Below are 21,650 nucleotides of genomic sequence, written 5' to 3'. Positions count from 1 at the left end.
ATAAGTTTGTTTCGATTATCCAAACCGTTTATATAACTTTAAGCATGCAACATATTACTTGGTGGAAGCAACAATTCCTTTTTCAAAACCACTCTGATTTTGTTTTCCTAATCTGTTTTTGAAAATAAAATAAAATTAATTTGGTGAAAATAAATAAATAAATAAACAGCAATCATTTGCATATGATCTTCTTTTTTCTTTTTCTATTTTTGAGGGAAAATAATTTTTAAAAAGTTAAATTTTTCTTAAATTTAAAATTTTCTTTCTTATTTATTTTTGTGAAATTAATTTTTATTTTTTCAAAAATATTTTAAAAAATAAATTATGAAACCAAACCAAACATAATGTCATTTTGGATGACAGTTTCAAATTGGGTTGGGCTTCCTATCAATTCATATATAGATTGTAGGGGTTATCTCGTCCAGTGGCGGAGTCAGAAATTTAATTTAGAGAGGGCACTTATTAATTATAATAATTTTTACAAAAATATTTCATGTAAATTTTTTACGATTGATTTCAGGAAATATAAAAAAAAAATGTTTGTAACTAGTGTATCATGGACAATATAAAAAAAAATAGATGTAAGCCTTAAAATAAATTATATAATGATAGATTATTTTTTGATACAAAATTTGATTAAAAATTGAATATAATGGTAATACCACGTCATCATTGGTATGCAATAGCACCCACTAATGGTAAATAAACGCATAAAGAGTGAACCTCACATGTCAAATGTAACTAACAATCTAATAAATTTCATATCTTTATAGTGAGATTACTTATACTTGCATATCACTAATAATAACATCATCGTTACATTCAAAAAATTTCATAGTTAGTATAGTTTATTTATAATAGTCTCTTCATTTTCAATCAAAACAACCATTATTGTTTTCATAATTTTTAAAATGTCATTGACATTTCACTCTAATAATATTTTTGTAATTTTTTATTTAATTTTTTTTTATGTTTGCAAAAAAAAAAAAATTCCAAAATCTAGGGGGGCACGTGACCCCCTTGGTCACATGCTGCCTCCGCCCCTGATCTCGTCTCATTATTATATGTCTCCGGCGCTGTTTGGTAAGGAAGTTTTTTGTTTTGTTTTTTTTTTTTCATTAGAAGATAAATTGGTTACAAAACCAAAAGAAACAAATCCAAACAAAATATCACATCAAATCCCATAATCATTTTACTTTTTTTCTCACAAACATCGCATCCAACCACAAAAAAACACAACTATCTTCCCAAGCACAAAAAAAAATTTCTCTAATAATATCCTACAACTAAAAAAATCTACAAAAAAAACTCATTTTTCAAACACCCACTCATTTTGATTATCCAAATCATTTATTTTGTAATTAACCATTCATTAATATACATCAACCATGAAAAGAAGAATTAAATTAATTTAATCATAATATGTTCAATTTATTACATTCGTTACAAAAAAATATTTTTTTTTTAAATACATTTGCCAAATAATAAATTCAACATGTTATGATTATTAAATTAATTTTATTTTTTTAAAAGTAATACACATAAAAAAATGAAAAAAAAAATAAAAACATTACGATATAAATGATTGGAATTATTAAAACAGAACCACTCAAACAACGCTCTCCCATTCAATTTTTAGACTGAAAACTGAAAACTGAAAACAATCTGTACCCTTTGGAAGTCACCTAGATTCTTCCAGTACTACTACTAGTAGACAAAATCAACAGAAAATATATCTCTTTTGAAATTATGATTCTAATTAAAACTTTTCAAAATTCTTTTTAAAATTTATAATTTAAATATATCAAATTTAATTTAAAAATTATTTTCAGAATTCATAACTAAATACTATTGGCTACATATTTTGTACAAGCCAATTACAATTCGACGAGTAGCAAAATAAGGATAATATAGGAAGACTATTCAAGTCTTCGATCCTGATCGTACACGTGGCAATTAGTATTGGTTATTACGAGATCTGAATAGCAGTAGATCAACAAAGAGATGCAAGGTGATGTGGCTTCAACAGTTATTCACATTTCAAATTCAAATTTAGGAGGGAAACCTAACTGCAAGTAATGGCGTAATGGAGCTAATCTTGAGGCAACATGATCAACGATCATGGAGGAGCAGTTCGACGGTTAGAAATGCAGTTCGATGGTCATCCTTGAGCAGTATAAATAGCTGAGAAGGTCCCAGAAAAAGCTCTCAGACTCATATCCAAAAAACCAGTCTTATTATACTTATTTCAGTTTTACATTTCCAGTCTTACATTTTCTGTACTTTAAATTCCTGCATTGCACTTCGTTCATAGGAGTAGTTTCAAGTAGATTGTTGTTGTAAACCTCTACGAGGCTGAGTTTGAATCATTATAAGTTTTTTCATGTTAATGAAATACTTCAACTGTTCTTTATTTAATTGTTATTTTGCTTAATTATCCTAAATCAAGCCACCAGTAAAAGTCCTCTTCATTGAGGCTGAAAGAACTAAAACGCAATCGTCTGATAATTGGTTGGCAATTAATTTTCTGTAAGAACTGATTGATCCTTTCTGGCACGCTCGCAATTACAATAATAACCTTCGAAAGCCAAAAAGCCAACATATATTTTTGGCACGCCCAGTGGGACTAATTCAAATGGCTAGACATAAGAGGCAAGGAGAAAATGAACGCTTGGAAGAAGGCGTGGAAGGAGAGGTAGAGATACCTAATCCAGAGGATAATGTGATAACACATCCTGTGGAAACTCTCATTTTATCAGAATCTGTGGTCGAACAGACCAGTACTTCAGAACAAGTACCACATGTTTGTAATATTGGACGAGACCAAGGAATTGAACCGTCCACTGTCCCATCTACTCAACCAATAAATCCATGGAGTGGCTTAATAGATGCAATGGGACAGCAATTAATGAACACAATGGAAAGGTGGGCAACATCCTTTTTGGATCGAATGAATAACCACCAATTAACAAACGTAAGACACATGGAGAAAGTTTCGAATGTCCGTCAACAAAGATTGGCTAGAGATAAACAGCCTATGCAAGTTAATGGACATTCTAATGGTCAAACTAATAATCAGAACTATGAAAGACCATCACCTCAATCTTGGTACGAACCTATTCCAAGGCCTATAGCAGGTCAAAATGCCTCAGTATTTAACAATGAAGCCATGCAATTTGGTGGATCTGGCCCAGTATAAGAAAATGGCATAACAATGGTTCCAAATCCCATGTTCGAAGCCATACCTAGCACAAGGGGTTTCACTAATCCCTTATTCGAATTAATACCCGGGGGATTGGAAGGTTTTCCTACAAATAGAAGGGACACAACACCAGTCCCAGCACCTTTCGCAGGTCCTTTCGTTGGACAGGCTCAAGAGGTTACCCACACCCCCAACCGCTACCTGCACCACAGGGACAACCAGTCCCAAATATACCACCTTATGGACCAAGAGGACTACAAGCACAAGTTGGCCCACCAATCCTGTGTTTGCTCCTCCCTTAGTGGTTCAGCAGGCACAAAATATGGTCCCTAGGGACCAAATTGTTGACATTGTTAGAGAGACGTGTGGACCAATGGCTCGGGGGGTCCAGACTCTGGTGTACAGGAAACCATACCCAGAATGGGTGGACAGGGTACATGTATACCCAAGGAGTTTCAAGATACCAGATTTTGTCCTTTTTCATGGGAATGGAAACCAATCAACAGTAGAGCATATTGCTAGGTTTGCTGCTCAATGCGGTGAATTTACTAATAATGACTATATGAAGTTAAAGTTATTCCCAAATTCCCTAACTGGGGGAGCATTTGTATGGCATATTAGCCTTACACCTGGCTCTATCCAAGCTTGGCAACAAATGGAAGAGGCATTTCATGCCCAATTCTTCCAATCGGCGTCAAAGGTTTCCATGGAAGACTTGGCAAGATTGGGTCAAAGGCCTGACGAGAAGGCCACTCAGTTTATTGCCAGATTTAAAAGGGCTCGAAATAAATGTAGAGTCATCCTGCAAGAGCCAGAATTCGTGAGATTGGCTCAAAATGACTTAGAATTTAGGCTTCGAAAGAAGTTTGATTCGACTGAGATCAGAGACTTAGTAGAACTCACTTATAAGGTGTCTAGATACGAAGCATTACTAGAAGAGGAACAAGACCGAAATAATGCATCGTACAAGACATATTATAGAGATCCTAATTATGAGATCGATGCAGCAGAGATTGTGGGGAAAGAACTTGTGATCTGTGAAACATTGATTCATAAGGATACAACAATTGACCAGCAGTTTAAAAAGAAAGACCTTCACAAGAAATACTCTTTCGATTTAACTAAGGCAGATGACATTTTCTATCATTTGCTTGCGGCTAACTTCCTTAAGTTACTAAAAGGGGTTAAAATTACATCTCTTGATGAACTTAAAGGAAAAGTATATTGTAAATGGCATAATTCTTTGTCTCACTCGACTAAGAACTGTATTGTTTTTTGAGACAGGATCCAAGAACAAATTCGGAAAGGAAGTTTGAAATTCCCAGCCAAAGCTGAAAAGGCCATGGGGATCGACAGTAATCCATTTCCAGAAATTGGAGAGGTGGCAGCCAATGTCATTATACCGGACTTTCAGAACCTGTCTTTGAAAGAATTGGAAGAAGTCAATGTGCAGATGCATGTGGCCAACCAGACAACTATCAAGAAAGACACTGGAAATCTACCAACTATTGGACAAGGTTTTTCACACCAGAGAGAAGACTCTGATGAAGAAGCACTGTATGACGATTCCTTAGAGGCAGCTGTGATGCAAAGGATGTGTCCTAGGTGCAGACTAAGTTACAAGTGGTTGAAAGGACTTCCAATTGATGGGAAGCAATATTACAAGGATGTGCAGAGACATCCTAAACCAACCAATGCTTACAATAAAAGGCCATATCCATCTGGTATTAGGCAGCAGCCATTGAGGGTTGAACTAACAGCTGATAGAATCCATTCCAAGGGCAAGAGGCCTTTACATGAGTCTAGGCCACCTAATTATTACAGAATGGAGAGCAGTCATTCTGAGAGGAGACTGGAGAGAGGTTCAGTTTATGGGATCAAAGCCAGAGATTGGCCCCCTAGACCAGCCTCACGCAAGATAGAAAGTGGACACCTTCATCAAAGGCCTGAGTTAGGCCCAAAGCATGAAGTCAAGGCCAAACAATGGCCTTCATGGCCAGCTTCGAGGGTGACTTTGAAGGAGGAAAGAAGCAATTCAATAGCTAGGTCAGTAGGTTCGTGGGTACCTGGAGTCCCAGACTGGTTTGTGATGCAGAACAAACCTAGGGAGGTGTCTACCCAGAGAGAGGTTGTTGGAAACCAAGGTAGGATGGTAAAACCTCCTTTGGTGGCTCCAAACAATTGGGTCCTGCTTAAATAACCAAAAACAAAGGAACCAGATATGGTCCCCGTAATTTCTAGATCACAAAGGAGGAAAACTCAGCGTAGGTACACTCAGTACCAGCAAGACCTGAAAGAGAGTGAAGAGAGTTCTTCATTGGTACAGACAAAAGGAAAGAAGGATCCAAAGTCAGACAATACTCCAAAACCAACTCTATAAGGAAAAATAGGTTGCAGCAGAGAACAGTTGGCCAAAGTTCACTCTGAACTAAAAGCCAGAGAGAAGTCCAGTTTAGCAGGATTGGAGAAGGCATTGATAGAGAGTGACAACGAGACGGAGAAAGAAGTTGGCTGGGGCCAAAAGAAAGAAATGGTTGAGGAAGAAATGTTTGAAGCCTTCATGGCTGAACAAACATTTCTGGTTAAAAAGCCAGTCGTGACAGACCATTCGAAGGATGAAGTGCCAGAGATCAGCATGGAGGATACTTCTGCAGTAACTGAACAAGGTGGCCAAAGAGAGAAACAGACACAGCCAGCCATCCAATTTGGCTCAATGTCAGTGAACATGGTACACATACTACCGCATGAATTCCAAGCTGGAGATGAGAATTAAGAGGGGCAAGAAATTGACCCAATTCTAGTTTCTAGCAAAGACTCACAAGTGAGTATGGTGCAAGATAATTCCGGAATGGTTACCCCAATAGAAACTGAATATGAGAGTGAAGAAGTAGTGAGTATTAACCTCTCATATCCTTTTGAGTATCCCTCGAATTCTATGACACAGCATGTCAAGCCTTTGTATATCAAGGCCTTCTTCAATGGGATACAATTGAACCGAGTCTTGATGGATAATGGGGCAGCAGTGAACTTACTACCGAAATCTTCATTAAAGAAATTAGGGAAAAGGAATCCCATATTAATCCCAACCAGTACAACCATTGCTGGTTTCGCTAGAGACAGACAGATGGCTCAGGGAATTCTACCCATCAACCTGAGTTTGGGAACCAGGGACTGCATGACGACATTCTTCGTGATCGACAGTAATACTAAGTACAATGCTTTACTTGGTAAAGATTTGATCCACACTAACAAATGTGTGCCTTCCTCTTTGCATCAGAAAATAATGATGGCCTTAGGCAATGGAGAGACAGAGGAAATTGATGCAGATTCTCAACCTTTTATAACCTGCGCAGACTTCGTAGAGGCCAAGTTGTATATTGAGGGAGTGACACCACTCAGTATACTGAGGAAATCTGATAGCTCAGCTGAAGTGACGGCTGATGAGGAAGTGACACACCTGAAGCACTTAGTCCAGGAGAGTGCTGATGAAGAGGTTGTCGTTAAAGATGACAATGATGCCTGGTTGTAGGCAAAGAAATGAAGCACCAGAAGCCAATTCTTTGGCTCTAATTAAGTTTTTAATATTGGATGTAAAATTAATAGTCCAGAAAGAGCAAGAGCAAGAGAAAGAAGCCATGATAATTGGCTGCAAGCAGAAGCAGCAACAGGCCAGAGTTTAGGCCCTTGACAAATACTGTGCATTGGACATTGAAACAAAAGTCCAGGAGATACAGGAAGAAGAAGCCTTGTGGACAGACTTTGTCTATGAGGAGGAGGGTAAAGATGTTGACTCAAAAAACCTGGGAGCAGAATACAGCAAGGAGATTGCTTCGAAGCCAGAAGGAATTAAAAAAGGAGCTTTAGTAAGTTCTCAGATACAAGACCCTTTGGAAAAAATAAATCTAGGAGAAGGTTCGATACAACAACCCATTTATATAAGTACTTGGTTGAATGCTCTTGACAGGAACCAGTTGTTGGTTATTTTGAGGAGATATAAAGATTGTTTTGCATGGTCTTATAATGAACTAACAGGATTGGATAGGTCATTAGTGGAACATAGGCTCCCTATGAAGCCTAATTTCAAACCATACAAGCAAAAACCAAGAAGAATGAGTCTAGAAGTGATTCAGAAAATCAAGGAGGAAATTCTTAGACTACTCAAGGCAGGCTTTATTAGGACAGCCAGGTATGTTGAATGGCTATCTAATATTGTGCCTGTAGTTAAGAAGAATGGTAAAATGAGGGTATGTATTGATTTCAGAAACTTGAATCTGGCAACTCCAAAAGATGAGTATCCTATGCCTATAGTAGATTTGTTGGTAGATAGTTCAGCAGGGCATCAAATTTTTTCAATGATGGATGGGCACTCTGGTTATAACCAAATCTGCATTGCAGAGGAGGATGTTCACAAAACAGCATTCAAATGTCCTGGAAATATTGGCACCTTCGAATGGGTTAAAATGCCATTTGGTCTGAAGAATGCTGGGGCTACATATCAGAGGGCTATGATATTGTAGTTAAATTGATGATATTGTAGTTAAATCCCAATCCATGGAGGAGCATCTGTTTCACTTGGAAGCAGCTTTCGAAAGAATGAGAAAGTTCAAGTTGAAACTCAATCCTCTTAAGTGTGCTTTTGGCATATCATCTGGAAATTTCTTGGGCTATGTAGTACACAAGAAAGGAATACAGATTGACCAGAACAAAGCCAAAGCCATCATTGAAGCTAGACCCCCATCAAGTAAGAAGGAATTACAAAAGTTCCTTGGACAGGTTAATTTTCTCGAAGATTCATTTCTAACACTGCAGGGAAAACTAAAGTATTTTCTTCCTTGTTAAGGTTAAGAGATGAAAAGGAATTTGTATGGGCAGCAGAGCATCAAATTGCTTTCGAAGAAATCAAAGCCTACTTGGCCAACCCTCCAGTGCTAATGCCACCAAAGGGTGATAAGCCCTTGAAATTATACATAGCTGCAGCAGAAGATTCATTGGGAGCTTTCTTAGCCCAAGACAATGAAGAAGGCAAGGAGCAATCTGTTTATTACCTTAGTAGGTTTTTAAATTCTTGTGAATGTAAATATTCAGCTGTAGAAAAACTGTGCCTTGCATTGTATTTTGCTGCAATGAAATTAATATATTATTTTTTGCCTACAACTGTCTTGGTAATTGCAACTACAGATTTGGTTAAGTATATGTTATCTAGAGCTATGTTGAGAGGAATAATTGGCAAATGGGTATTAGCCTTGTTAGGATTTCATTTAGAATATGTTTCCCAAAAGGCAGTGAAATGACAAGTTTTAGCCAATTTTTTGACAGACCATCTATCTCAAACAGAGAGCCAAGAGATAATGAAACTTGGTATGGCTAGTGTTGAGCCATGGCAAATGTGGTTCGATGGATCGAGAGCCAATGGCCTAACTGGAATTGGTATAGTGATTAAGTCATCACAAGGAATAGAAACCACACATGGTTTTAGAGTGAATGAAATTACTTGTTCTAATAATCAAGCTAAATATGAAGGCTTAATAGTGGGATTAGAAATTCTTATTGGATTTCAAGTTCATGCAGTTGACATATTTGGAGATTCTCAATTGGTGGTTAACCAAGTGAAAGGGATTTTCAGATGTCAAAGTATAAGCATGTTGCCATACTATGTTGTTGCATTACATCTGCTTTCTCAATTTCAAATAGCAAATGTAACTCATGTCCCAAGATTCTTGAATAATAGAGCTAATGATGTGACTCAGAAAGCTTCAAATTTCAAGAGGAGGGATAATACTTAAAGGGACATAAACCAAACAACATACCAGAAATCTATACCACCCTTAAATAAAAGGAATGTGGTCCTGGAAGTCAATCATAATGACTTACAGGAACAAGATTGGAGGCATCCAATAATGCAGTACTTGGCTGGCCCATCCTCGAAGGCCAGCAGAAAAATTAAATTGTAATATATGCAATACATCATATATAGCAATGCTCTCTACAAAAGGGGGGAGATGGTTTATTGTTGGAATGTTTAGGCCCAAAAGAAGCATTAGCAGCTATGGCTGAGGTTCATGAAGGCATCTGTGGTGCTCATCAGCCTGGTGTGAAAATGAAATGGGTACTTAAGGCATTCCTACTATTGGCCAACTATCCTTAAAGACTGCATAGAATATGCAAAGGGTTGTCAGGCATGTCAAAAGCATGGCACAATAAGGCATGTGCCCATAACTGACCTGCATGCAGTAGTAAAGCCTTGGCCATTTAGAGGATGGGCCATGGATATGATGGGAAAAATACACCCACCCTCTTCGAAGCATCATTGTTTCATTTTAATGGCTACTGATTACTTCACCAAATGGGTCGAAATTAAGCCATACAAGGCTGTAGACCAAACTGAGGTCATTGGATTTATCAAGGATTTAATCCATAGGTTTGGCATCCCCAAAACTATAACTGTTGATAATGGGACTGTTTTCGATGGGAAAATTGTGAAGTTTTTTGTGACAGAGTTTGGAATTAGCCTTGTTAATTCCACCCCCTATTATGCACAAGCCAATAGCCAGGCTGAATCATCCAATAAGTCCTTGAAGAAAGGAATACAAAAGGTTGTGGAAGACAATCCTAGGGATTGGCATAACTTATTGTTTGATGTATTGTGGGCTTTTAGAACTTCCCCAAGGTCAAGCACTGGAGTTACTCCTTATGCCTTGGTGTATGGGCATGATGCTGTGTTGCCTGTGGAAATTAATGTTAAGTCTTTGAGGGTAAGATGCCAAGACCAGCTAGATCCTGAGCAATACCATCAGAGTATGTGCTTGGAATTAGAAGGAATAGATGAAGCTATAATTCTGGCATTAAATAGCAATCTCTTTCAAAAGAAGGAAGCAGCCAAAAATTACAATAAGAAAGTCAAACACATTGGCTTTGATAAAGGTGATTTGGTATGGAAGATAATACTCCCAATAGGAATTAAAAGCTATAAGCTTGGTAAATGGTCACCTAACTGGGAAGGACCATATCAAATTCATAGAGTCCTGCCTTTCGGAGCATACCATTTGAGAAATTTGAATGGATACATACATCCAAAAAAGATTAATGGCAGATATTTGAAGCCTTATTTTCCAACTATTTGGAAAACACAAGGAATAGAATAAATGTCAAGCAAAGGAACACAAGAGTACTCAAATGATAAATCAGAATTTATTTTTTCATAAAGAGTTAAATACATTTTGCCATAAATTGGCCTAGAAATCATTACAATGCCTTAATTGTTCTTTTACAACAGACTTCCTATTCTTAAATTAAGAAAACAACTGGATGGCTATGGTCATTTCTTGCTTTCGATTGGCCATTCCTTGGTTGGTGATCTGCAGTTTAGTGTCAGTACGGATTAAGGCCTGGTTCAATGCAGATAGCTCCTCTTCAAGTTGAGCTTTCCTCTCCAGTAATCGGGTTCGATAATGGGAGACAAAGGAATGCTGTTCCTTTAGCCCGGAGACTTCAGCATGTACTGTGGAAACAAAGCTCTGGTCTCTCACTAAGTTCTCCTCTGCAGCCTTGGCAGCATGACAAATGTTGATGTAAAAGTCAATAGTAGTTGCTGCCTGTGATAAATGACTTGAGACAGTTATACTGGATTGCTCAACAACTTTGCAGCACTAAAGGAAGCCATTTCTCATTATAGGCCTTTGTAAAGCCTCAAAAGGAATCCTTAAAAAGGATGTCAATAACTCCAGATAGCTGTCTAAGTCCATCAAGGGTGCAGAAGGCTTACAACCGGAGGAAGAGGAGCTCTCAAGAATTGTTAACAAGGAATCAGCCAGAACTAATGACTCAACCTCATAATTAGCTATTAGAGAGGTAGAGGACATGTCAAAGAGACTGGTCAGTCTTGCTTCGAAGATATCTACCTCATCCGAAGACATAAGGGGTACAGAAAGAGCAGTGGTGGAAGGCACAGAAGACTGCATAGGGATAGGAGAAATGGGTGGAGCATCTTCAGTAGTCTCTATGGTCCTAGCCACCAATAGGTCAAGGGAAGAAGGGCTGGAAGTAGGTAAAGGTAACAAACCATAGGTTGGAGAGTTGCCAGCATCCTCTGTAGGGGAATCAGCTACCATTAGAGATGGAGCAGCAGAAGTTGAAATTTCCTTAGGAGGAAGGGGAAGAGCAAGGCTCGAAAAAGAACTGAATTGAGGTAGATCCAAAGATAAGTAAGGAAGATACGGATTTAATCCAAAGGAAAGAGATGCAAGAATGCTTGGCCTAAATGAGGGTACGTTGAATGTAGGCCTAGGAAGTGGGAGTATTATCTGAATAGTCCTCACATTTTGCATCTGATCAACTTCAACTGAAACTGAGGGAGTCCTTATTGGAAGAATAGGCTCAGTAGTTGTTGCTATACAAAAAGAGATGTAAAGTAATGTCAGGTTTCAATACCAAAAAATTTGATAAGAGAGAAACAGTAGAAGCATGAAAGAAATTACTTGTTTCAGAAGTGATAGCAGCAATAGGAGAGCTTCGAAGGGAATAGTGCTCAGCAATATGTTGCCTTCTTGCAGTTTCCCTTTAGATTGCATCAGCAGTAGCTGCTTCATCTCTTAAGAATTGCTGCTATCGTCTCTTCTCAGCTCTCTCAAAAACAATTATGGCCTTAGAATGCTCTCGTTCTACTGCCTTAGCAGCTGCTTCATGAATAGGGTCTTCGACCAAATCAGAAGGAGAGACAGTCGTGTTCCTTCTCTTTTTCCTTTGTACTGGTATTTCCTGTTCCTTCTCAATTTCTTTCTCTCCAATTTGGGATTCAGTAAGTTCCTCTTCCACTACTCTGACAGTTGTCTCATGAGTGGGATCTTGAACCAAGCCAGAAAAAAGGATGGTCACTCTTTTCCTTCTTTTCAAAGGTGACTCTTGCTCTTCAGTTGCTTCTTCTTCTTCTTCTTCTTCTTCTTCTTCTTCTTCTTCTTCTGCTTGAACCTCAGGTACTTCCTTTTCAGGCTCAAGTAAAAGTCTCCTTTTCTTTTGTTGCCGTTTGCTTTTGAGAAGATTTAGAGCTTGGGTCTTCTGAGGAGAATCTCCCTATGAGGCACCCGCACCACCTTCACAAAAGAAGAACTAAAGACAAGGCTAAAAGCATTATAAAGAAGGCAAAATGAGAAGAGACAAGGGTATATACCTTTCTTCGAGGCAGCCCGAGTAACTCTAGGAGGAGTCGAGGCAGCAAGAGCAGACTGTGTGGTAACAGGCACAAGAACTGAAGTGGTAAGGACAGTGGAAGGAATAACAACTCCAGCTCCTTTGGGCTTGGGCAAATTCAACACCATCAATAAGTCTTGAGGAGAAATGGCCAGATATACTTCCATATTGGACACCCACCAGTTGTGGTACCTCTTCAACATGTTACCTTGAGGAAGAAAAGGGCTATACTCAAAATCGATCAAGTCCTGTATAAACTTAGAAGTTGCCTCTTTTAGTCTGGACCGACGAACTTTCAAATCCCTGGTAGTAAGACTTAGATTGGTGTTACTGCAGAGAGGTATTGGGACCCCTTGTGAGAAGCCAAATTGTCTAGTAAATTGAGCAGGACAGTAGGGCTCAGCAATGCATTTGTAAGCTCTGGTGTTCATAGTCCCAATGAATAATTCTCTAGGGATTAAAATAGAGGCCCATATGTCTTTTTGAGCAGGTGAAGCACAGAGCCTATCATTCAGGAAATTCTTCAACCAAGATAGGCCAATGGTCATGGGTTCGAAGGGACGAAAGCAATAGGAAGGAGGAGAAACTGGAAGTCGGTGGAAGAGAGAGAAGTAAAAAGCAAAAGTAGAAGGATAAAGGGAAGCATTGGCTAGCCTCATGCCATGAGTAGGAGGGTTTGGCTCAAAAAATTTAAGGCATTTGGATTGTAACTCAGTGAAATAAGCAAAAAGTCAAAGCTGAAGAATCCAAAATGGCCCCCCTTGATTGGCATCTAAGGGTTTCTCACAGAAAAGAGAACAGGCTCTATATACGTGACCAAGAACGTATGGAGCTAAAGCCACCCTCTTCTGTAAAACAAGGGCTTTGGCAAGAGGGGCAAATTCAGGCATGATTCTTTGAGAGGAGGTGCAGAAAAGGAATTTGCAAAGCCAATATAGTAAGAAAGAAAAGAATTCCCTATCGGTCACAGGACCCTCTCTTCTATTCTCAGCCTTGACAAAGTCACTATAGGATGAGTTAAGAGAGGGAAGGGAAAAAAGGACTGCTAGGTCAGGATAATCTGGTCCAATGGGGGTTCCAATGGGAGATAATCGTAATAGATGGCAAATGTCAAGAACAATAGGGGCCATCATCCCACATCTGAATTGGAAGAAATTAAAAATAGGATTCCAAAAGCATAGGGCAGCAGGAATTAAGAAGGGGTCCTTTGAGATAGTTGACCTGGATAATCGGAGGGCATCGAGAAGGCAAAGTTCTTGAAGGTCCAGAGTCCTACCGAGACAACCCGATCATACCATTCTTGCCATTCCGGTCTCACTGTAGGCCAGCATCGATGAGGGCGATTCGTCCTCCAATTCCTCCAGTCAAGGCCACCCTCGTAAAGGAGACAATGGTCTTCTAGACGAGGATATAGAGCTGGAAGCTCAGCAAGAATCTCCTTGAATATAGGCCCAAGCACATAGTCTTGTTGCTCATAACGACAAGGGATGAAGATGCGTCCATCGATGGCACTTTTCAGGATACAGACGGGCTCGCACGTTCTACGACTGGTACTTTAATGAAGAAGAAGCCATTGATCGAACGCTTCCTCAAAAGACAAAGCTAGAAAAGGGAGTAGAGAGAAGTGGAAGATTGGTAGAAATAAAGGGTTTCTGTATTAAGCGAGCAAGTGATTTCAGAGCACGAAATAAAAGGGTTTTAAAAGCTTTTATGTTTGGAAGATATATTGCGTGATTCGTTAAGTACTAAAGTACAAATACGAAGAGTTTCCTTCAATATTGATACTTTTGGAGGGAAAAACACATCCCAGACGTTGAAGCCAGCTTCGAAGTATAGTATTTGGCTTCGAAACTAGATTTTGGCGCCAAAAGTCAAATAATAAGCGACTTCGAAACTAAGAAGCCAGCTTCGAAGTATATTTCATACTTATGGATGCAAGAATGCTCAAGTATTCGTTTACTTCGAAAGGATTAAAGACCTGTTTTAGGTTTCTCAATGAAAGCAATGTCCTTTGAAGCAAAACTTGAGATCCTTTAAGGATGGAAATTGTTGTTCGAAACATCAAAACCATTAATTGGTTTATATATATATTTAAGAAAGATTCTCTTTCTAGACTAAAAATAGCATGGACTGTTCTTCGAAGCAAAAATGGTCAATTTAAAATGGTTCATCATACTAACCATGACCATATGTTGGTTATAATCAAAACAAACTTTAAGGGGTAAGATTGTTAAATTCGAAGCACCAATTTTAAATGAAAATCAGTAAAAAATTGTTAATTATATTCCATAAATTGGAAAAGTTCATTGTTGGTTCTTTTAGTGTTTCATTTAAAACGAACGAGTCCAAATTCGAAGGATAAGATTGTTCAGTTCGAAGCTCTGAATTTGCTTTTACATTCGTTACAAAAAAATATTTTTTTTTAAATACATTTTCCAAATAATAAATTCAACATGTTATGATTATTAAATTAATTTTATTTTTTTAAAAGTAATACACATAAAAAAATGAAAAAAAATAAAAACATTACGATATAAATGATTAGAATTATTAAAACAGAACCACTCAAACAACGCTCTCCCATTCAATTTTTAGACTGAAAACTGAAAACAATCTGTACCCTTTGGAAGTCACCTAGATTCTTCCAGTACTACTACTAGTAGACAAAATCAACAGAAAATATATCTCTTTTGAAATTATGATTCTAATTAAAACTTTTCAAAATTCTTTTTAAAATTTATAATTTAAATATATCAAATTTAATTTAAAAATTATTTTTAGAATTCATAACTAAATACTGTTGGCTACATATTTTGTACAAGCCAATTACAATTGGACGCGTGGCAAAATAAGGATAATATGGGAAGACTAGTCAAGTCTTCGATCCTGATCGTACACATGACAATTAGTATTGGTTATTACGAGATCTGAGTAGCAGTGGATCAACAAAGAGATGCAAGGTGATGTGGCTTCAACAGTTATTCACATTTCAAATTCAAAGTTATGAGGGAAGCCTAACTGCAAGTAATGGCGTAATGGAGCTAATCTTGAGGCAACATGATCAGCGATCATGGAGGAGCAGTTCGACAGTTAGAAATGCAGTTCGATGGTCATCCTTGAGCAGTATAAATAACTAAGAAGGCCCTAGAAAAAGCTCTCAGACTCAGATCCAAAAAACCAATCTTATTATACTTATTTCAGTTTTACATTTCCAGTCTTACATTTTCTGTACTTTAAATTCCTGCACTGCACTTCGTTCATATGAGTAGTTTCAACTAAATTGTTGCTGTAAACCTCTACGAGGCTGAGTTTGAATCATTGTAAGTTTTTTCATGTTAATGAAATACTTTAACTGTTCTTCATTTAATTGTTATTTTACTTAATTCTCCTAAATCAAGTCACCAATAAAAGTCCTCTCCGTTGAGGCAAAAAGAACTAAAACGCAATCGTCTGATAATTGGTTGGCAATTAATTTTCTGTAAGGACTGATTGATCCTTGCTAGCACGCTCGCAATTACAATAATAACCTTCGAAAGCCAAAAAGTCAACAAATACATAATTCAAAATTCAATTCAAAACTTTTTTTCAAAACTCAAAAAACTAAACTATTTTCAAAACTCTATTTAAAAAAAATCAAAAAAACATTTTTTTATTTTATTTTTTAAAATTATTTTTAGAATCATTATTTGAGTGTGGAGTCGTATTTTGAGTTACAATTTTGAGTTGAGTTTTGAAAAGAGAAATATGTTTGATTATGAGTTTTGAAAGAAGTTTGAGTTGTATTTTGAATTTTTTTTTGTTTTTATTTTTTTAAATATTTAAAAAAATTATTTATTTTATTTTTTTAGAATAAATATTTTGTATTTTAAATTTTTATTTTTTTATTTTAATATGCACTGTATTTCATACATTTGGGCGTTGTATTTTTTTTAAATATTTTAAATATTTAAAAATTAAAAAAATATTTTTTATTTTAAATATATAATTTTTATTTTAAATATTTTAATTTTTTAGTAATGTGTTTGCTTACGATTTGAATGTGGAATTTTGAGTTACGTGTTTGGTTATGAGTTTTGAAAATAATTTTTAAATTGAGTTTGGAGTTATGTATTTGGTAACAATTTGAGTGTGAAGTTGTATTTTGAGTTTAAAATATTATAAAAATTAAATTTTTACAAAATAAAATAAAATATTTAAATAAAAATTATATATTCAAAATAAAAAAATAAATTTTCTTAAACATTTTTAAATATTTTAAAAAATAAATCCAAAAAATTTCAATATAGAACTCAAAATTTAAAATACAACTCAAAAAAATTTTCAAAATTTAAAATTTAAAAACTCTTTTCAAAACTTTTCTCAAATCATATAAATTTTTTCTTTTTAAAATTTAACTCACAATTTCTCATTTAAACACTTAAATTATAATTTTAAAATTAAACCACACGGAGTCTAAGGACTCGTTTGGGAACATATTTTTTTAAGTAACTTTTTGATTTTTTGACTAAAATATGATGTAAAAAAAACTAGTATATTTGGGATGACCTTTTGATTTTTTACTAAAAGATGTGTAAAAAGTAGGGAGAAAAAAAATCTTTAACTTTTTTATATAAATTATTGATTTTTTGACTTTTTTAATAAAATAAAAAAGTCTCTTGACAAACGAGGCCTAAGTGATCAAGGCAGTCAAAGGAATTTAAAGACGGACAATAAACAGACTACATCGTAAATTCAGAATTCTATGTTTGGTTCACTCTAATGTTTCTCTTTGGTTTACCCAATAACACTGACGTCTCAATGTAGACGCGCCCGCGTGAGGCTTTCGCGCTACAGTTCGAACTCAATTTATGTCACGGTTCTTAATCTAAACCAAAGAGTCCAAATCCGGCAAATCGTTTTAAGAAAACAGATTTTTAGAAAAAAAGTGCCAAATATGGACTGCTTTGCCAGATACAGAGTCGCCACCTAAATATTTTTTAAGGGGGAATTTAGGAAACCCTGACTCGGTGCCAAAGGCCACGTGTCCGTCATCACCAAAGTTGCCTCGGCTCGGGAGCTAGGGTACGATTGGGGAAGGTCAGCTATGAGCACCCCCTCTCGCCCGATCCGAAGATCGGCCTCTACTAACCGTGATATCCGTTTTTGAAAACGTTATGTGTTCTTATTCCATTTATTAGCCTAGAATTACTATGTTATGCGCGCAGCAATCGCCTAAATTAGAACAAAACATTGCATGTTCGTTTTGAAGATGGTTTGCTACTCGCAAGTAGGCTAAAATGCAGGTTTTGCCACCCTCGAGTGGGCTTTTAGAAAAGATGGTTTTGCAACTATCTAGTGGGCTTAAAAAAATTCACAGTTTTTAATGCATTATTCCAATTTAGGTAATTCAACATTCATCCACAGGCATTCGAGCAGTTATATCACATAAGCAGCTAGCCTCATGGTAATCATGCTGTTATGGCAACACTCACACGCATGCAGTATGCTAAAGCATAAATGCTTACCGAGTACTCCGAGCCAAAAAAAAAACTAGTTAGTAATCATATGCATGATTCTAGTTCATGTTAAGATGGCTAATGCAACACATGCAAAATGCAACTAAGATAGGCTCGGCTAATCTATAATGACATGTGAAATGCTACAACTAACACGTATTCGATTTGGAATTGAAATACAAATGCAGTTAGAATGATGCGCCGAGCCCGGTACATGCAAGACAAATGTATGAATGCACGCATGCATAGCATAAGGTATGCTAATTTAAATATACCCTAGTCTACCATCATAAGCGGGTAAATAAAACAGAAGAAAGACGTGGGGTTAGAAGACATACACACACTCACGCACACTTATTACACAATTGCCCTCGTTCAGAGGGTCCAAATAAATATTACAGTCCGAATACCAAATTAATTATTACAGAATTTCTAATTAATTAACAAATTAAACGTAGGATTAAAGTGGCCACAGCCCCGCCTTGGGATGCGTGGATGATGCATGTTTGACTCGTCTCGCCCGGAAATTTGCTGCCATAGCACTGTTGCCTCTGTTGACACTGCCCTGCCCCTCTGAAATTTATGAAAGTCTCCTGAACTGTTCTGAACTTCATTCTGAGTGCAGTGGAGTTCCACCGGCCATGGGAATGAGGTTATCGGCTAAAGATTTTGCTCTCGGCCAAAATTATTTTCCGGTCGACACTCATCATTGCCGGTCGGCCAAATCTTCCTATTGAAACCTGCAGTTGACAGCAGCAGAGGGCAAGCAATGTATGGCATGGAATTTTCAAGCAAATGTGAGCATGAGCACACTCCTTATCATGCAAGGGACTCAAGGGAGCATGACCCTCAACCCTCGGGCCATCAATTATGCATTTTTGATGCATGATGGCCTAAGAGGCCAAGTTAGCAACTTTGATGTAAATGTATGCAAACAAAAGAGATGAATGCCAGCACCCTATCATGTTGAGGTCAAGGGGATTGACGATCGAGGGTTGAGACGTGTTACATCACTTGGAGTATGAACACTTCTCAATCCTCATACTTGGTTTGACACCCCAAACCAAGCCAAATGTAATGCATGGATGCAACATACAATGCAAAGTGATGCAACTCATGCAAGATAACATGAACATGCTAAGCTAATGCAACATGACACTATCTAATCCTGCATGCTAGACTAATGCAATATGGACATATCAAGCATACAACAAGACTATATAATGCCATTAACTAAACAACATGCAAACATGCGAAAATGATACAATGTAAGCATGCAACCAATGCAATACAACATGCAAGCATGCAAAATATGCAAAGACAAACTTATACTGAAATGAGAGGACCTCAGCCCACCCCCAAAACAGTGGCCTAAGAGGATGCACAAGAGCACAAATGATGCATGCAAGCATGCACACATCAAGGTCCATCACCTAATCATAAAATGAGACAACTCTAAGCATACTTAAAGGCGATATATATGGGTATTAAACCAACATGCTAAGCTCTGAAAATCAATAGAGAATGATGCCAAATCAAACAAAACATGCAAGCAAGGCATGTAACAATGACCAACACTTGAAGCCAATAAAGGGGGTCAAACCAAAGCTATGTCAACCAAACCTTAAAGGACCAAAATGACCTAAAACAGTCCCAAGGGACCCCAAAACAAGACTAAAGCATACATAGATCATGGTCAAAACACGCCAAGGAATGAGTCCAAAACATGGGCATTCAAGGCCAAAAATGGGAGCATTGCTCAACATCTCCCCCAAGCAAACACGGCATGAATTTTTCAATACAAAACAGAGTTTTAGCATGCAAAAAGGGCCCTCAAAACCACTGATATGGCAGCCTAATGTCTAAACACATAGGCATGCACAATGACCATTTCCCAAGGCACAAAAGAACAACCTTTCAAGGCAAGAAAGTGATGATGAATGTGGGCATACAAGCATGGATTAGGGACTGAAATGGCATATGAAATGACTCCAAATCATTGAAACAACCCAACTAAAGCATGCTAGTGACTCACACACTCAAGGCTCACAAGCCAAAATACAAAGGGACTATACCAAACATGGCAAATACGACCAAACCAGCACCCAAAAGACCTTAATCATGATAAATTATGACCAAAAGCTTCACAAAGCTAGGCAAGAATATGCAAGCACGATGGTTTAATGGCTAGATGCATTTCTAGGCAAAATAGGGGAATACAAAGCAAGTGTATTAAGCATGTAAGGGACCACAAATCCGACCAAAAACAGAGGTAAGATATGCCCAAATAACACCCAAAAACCTCTGAAATAGGGCCAAATACAACCAAGCATACATGCCACCCTTATGAGCCAAAACATGAACAAAATGAGAGACCAAGGGAGAGGGGTGTCCCTCCCCTATGCAAGACCTCAGAACCCCTTCCTCACCACTGAGAATCTATTTGGTTTTAGTGGTGAGAAGGCCAACACACCAAGGTAAACAAAGCTTACCGAAAGAGCACAAAAAGAGGCCAAAAGAGGCCTAAGAGGGGGAGGTCGACCCCAAACACCAAAACAACCTTAATGAAGAATCTTAAGCATGAAAGTACAAGAATTTTTTCAGTTATACACAAAGCTTAAATCAACATGCAAGACAGGTCAAAAGCCAATGCAAGATTGGAAAAACTAAAGTAAAGTAGTTACCCTTGAAGAACTCTTGATGAACAGCAAATGCAGCCCTCTTCTTTTGATCAAAATCATCCCAAAAGCTCAAGAACAAACCCTCCAAGCCCCTTAAGGTCGAAGTAAGGTGTGATGGTGTGTGTGTTAGTGCAAAACTAAGGTAAAAATACACTTTTAGGCCACAAAACACACACAAGGGAGGAGAGAGAGGGAAATATAGAGAGAGAGGATATATATATCAGAATATATGTATAAGCTCTGTCTTTTTTGTTTTGTTTTTTGCTAACCCTTGACAATGGAAGAGGAGAGGTCCTTATATAGGCAAAGGAAATGGTTCTAAGCTTCTCAAAGAAGCTAAGTAAAATGGGGCAAAGGGGGCAAGGAGGTCAAGGCTTCTTGAGGAAGCTAAGACAGCTGGCCAAGGTTCTTGAGGAAGCTTTGACAAAGGGTCAAGCTTCCTCAAGAAGCTTTGACCAAAAAGGGGCAAAAGGGGCAAAACAGCCACATGTAAGCCCCGGGGTAGGTTTGGTGCATTCCAACTGGCACAGCTGGCATGCACCATGCCTGAAGAAGGCAAAAAGGTGTTACCGGCCAAAAAAAGAGGTTGCCGGCCAAACAGATAGCCAGCCGGCCATACTGAATGCCGACCAGCCAATGGTATAATTCACCAATGGCCAGTAGCCTCAAAACATAGCCGGTGGCCTCAAACCAAGGCCGGTGGGTGCCAGGGGTAGCTAACAAGCTACTTTCTACCCTCAGAAGCAAAAAAAACACAAATGTTTAGTGCAAAACCAAACACAGAACAGTCGAGTTGAGAGATCCTGAGGCAAGGCGCGTAGCCAAGACCTCCGGGAACTCAAAACGAAACACAAACATGAGTAATCACCGAGTGTTTGAGCGGTGACGTCCAAGTCTTGAGGACGGTCAAAAATGGGGTGTCTACAGTTGCCCCTCTTTGACAGAACTCGAAAGTCATAACAATGACGGGAGTGAATGTCAAAGCCCAAAGACGACCCATTTTTGACAAGGCCGAAGACTTAGACAAACATGCAAGGCAAACAAGATATGCGCCCAAAGGCAGGGGAAAAATGCAAGACAATGCACAAA

General features: G+C 37.8%; 1 pseudogene; it reads right to left on the bottom strand.

Moving 5' to 3' along the window:
* LOC114306067 (cytochrome P450 76A2-like) overlaps positions 1 to 21,650 on the bottom strand; it is a 72,385-nt pseudogene that overhangs the window by 19,880 nt on the left and 30,855 nt on the right.

Source organism: Camellia sinensis, chromosome 3, assembly GCF_055761805.1.
Source record: "Camellia sinensis isolate YWXY chromosome 3, ASM5576180v1, whole genome shotgun sequence".
Lineage (NCBI taxonomy): Eukaryota > Viridiplantae > Streptophyta > Magnoliopsida > Ericales > Theaceae > Camellia > Camellia sinensis.
Note: the sequence above shows the minus strand (reverse complement) of the source record. Positions and strands in the feature narration are given on the sequence as shown.